The sequence below is a fragment of the Chiloscyllium plagiosum genome, unplaced genomic scaffold (genome assembly GCF_037043375.1).
Source record: "Chiloscyllium plagiosum isolate Xiang-an unplaced genomic scaffold, Cpla_swu_hap1 HiC_scaffold_44, whole genome shotgun sequence".
In the NCBI taxonomy this organism is placed as follows: domain Eukaryota; kingdom Metazoa; phylum Chordata; class Chondrichthyes; order Orectolobiformes; family Hemiscylliidae; genus Chiloscyllium; species Chiloscyllium plagiosum.
The window spans coordinates 34,253,837-34,256,491 of NW_028270182.1; positions in this window are offsets into that span (position 1 = coordinate 34,253,837).

Here is a 2,655-nt window from a genome sequence, read left to right on the forward strand (position 1 = left end):
CCGTCAATTCTACCCAGCTTCTCCCTTATGCCTCTGCAGTGGCCTTTATTCAGCTGAAGTACTGTTGCCTCTGATTCTATCTTCTGCCTCTCATATTGGAGAATAAACTAACCAAGTTATGATCGCTGCTTCCGATGGCTTCCTTCAATTTAAGATCCCTTATCTAGTCTGCCTCTTTGCACAACACTAAAACCAGTATTGCCTGTTCCCTCGTGGACTGCACTACAAGCTACTGAAAAAAAAACTTGTAGACATTCCATGAATGTCTTTTCTTACAATCCACTACCAATCTGATTTTCCCAGTCCCCCTGCATATTGACATCGCCCATGATCACTGTAACCTTGCCTTTCCTACACATCTTTTCTATCTCCTGATGTATCTGACGGCCCAGCTCCTCACAACTGTTTGGAGGCCTGTATAAGACTCCAAATGTTGCTTTAACATTGTGTTTCCTCAATTCTACCCATGCAGATGCCACACCATCTGACCCTATGTTATTTCTCGCTATTGATTTTAATTTCATTTCCTATTGATAAGGTAACCCCACCTGCGTATATTTTGGATAGGGTGCACATCCTTGAATATTTAGTTCCCAATCCTGATACCCTTGCAGCCTTGTCTCCGTGATGCCCATCACGCCATACCTGCCAATTGTGATCTGGGTCAAGAATTCATTCACCATATTCCTCATACTGCATGCATTCAGATATAAGACTGTCAGTCCTGTATTAACCATCCCTCCTCTCATTGTCATTCGTTTTCCAGTGTGGTTGAAGTTTGTTTGTTAATAATTTCTAGATACTCTATCCTATTTATGTCTGTGATTTTAATAATCTATCCTGAATTCTGCACTTTTACCTCCTCTTTTAATTCAGGATTCTAATTACCCCTATAACTGATTCCCGTTCCTCCACCCACACCACCACTCCTATTCCAATTACATCCCTGTCTACTGCGCTAGTTATGCATTTCATTCAGACTCTGGTCCCAGCATGGATCCGATAAAGGCTGTCCCATCAGAACTAGTCCTTTCTTCCCCAGAAATGAAATGTGTTTATTTAACACAAAATACAGTGACAAAATGATTTTCTCGACAAACCAAAATATGAAATGTACAAAGAGATAAGATTGTTAAAATACACTCATGTATCGAGCTATATGAAGTGAAATGTGGATTACTAAATCATGGAAGTGGTGTGCAAACTTTTTCAGTCATTACTTGACCCACAGCTGAGATGCTGATTTCCCCTCTGACAGTGATTCCCCTCACTGAGATTCTCTGGCCCAGTCTTTCGCAGTGTCTCAGGGGGTTATCAGTTCCTGCTATTATTGGCACAGTCAATTTAAATTATTCCACCTTCTCTCTGGAGTCGGTCAATTGGTCTATTGTATTCTGTTTAGCTGTCAGCCACTCAACTCCGTAATATTATCGGAAATAAATTATCTAGGATCACAACCAGTATCAGCATGGTGCTCATAGAGTATGGCTCCCAGACAAAGAGCTTGCGGTTCAGAGGAATGTTTAAATAAAACTTCCATCTTTTGTTTATTTCTCCTCATGCTGTCTCCTGATCTCTCTAATTTCATCCCCGATTCACAACTCTTCATTTCTCACTCACTCTGTCACTCCGTTTTCTCGCCTCTCTGTTTATCTCCCTTTACATTCTTTCTATTTCATTCTCTCTCTCTTTCTCTGTCTATCTCCAATAACTCTCTCTGCTTTCAGATAACGTAGTTGGAGAGCTCGTGGGTGTTTTAAGGACTGAATGGCTTCCGTCTGCGTTCTATTAATTCTGAGGTTCTCTGACCCACAATAAAAACGTTAGGTGCCTGTAGAGACAAGCTGGTTCAGTGAAGGAGACAGGGCACAATCATCGATTATCTCTTGCTGTCCTCTGGTATACAGTGACTTCGAAATATTTGTTCAAGTAAAATAGATTGAAATTCGAACAGTCGGGAGGACGTTCGCCAGATGATATTACAATCAGGATTTAATAAACAGTGGCCACACACAAAATGTGGATTTTACTGATAGCTATTCCTCCCAATTAACACTCCCTAGCTCCTGTCTGATACTGACGTAACTTGACTTACTCCAATTCCATAGCTTCTAGAATGGTCCTGACTTATCCATGTTCTTAGCAATCTTAAAACGGAAGGAGTTTCCAAAATGATTCCACAATGCTGTCCCCCTGAAATGTCAGTCAACTCTCCAGGCTCATTAGCCAATACGAGGTCCAGTATGGCCCTTCCCGTGGTGGACTATCCACATATCGTTTCAAGTAACCCGCTTGGATGCACCAAACAAATTCTGCCCCGTCTAAGCCACTTGCTGTAAGGGAGTCCCAGTCAATATTGGGGATGTTGAAGTCACTCACTGTGACAACTCTGTTTTTATTGCACCTTTCTATTACTGACCCACACATTTGTTCCCCAAGTCTCGGTGGCTGTTGAACGGACTATAGTATAATCCGAACACAGTAATTGCATCAATCTTATATTTGTGCAGTACTCATATTGCCTCAGTGGATGAGCCTCCAGTACGACCTCTCTGAGTGCAAAAGCAACATTATCCTGATTAGTAAAGCAGCTCCTCCACCTCTTTTACCTTCCTTTCTATCTCATCTAACACAACAATACCCTGGAACGTTGAA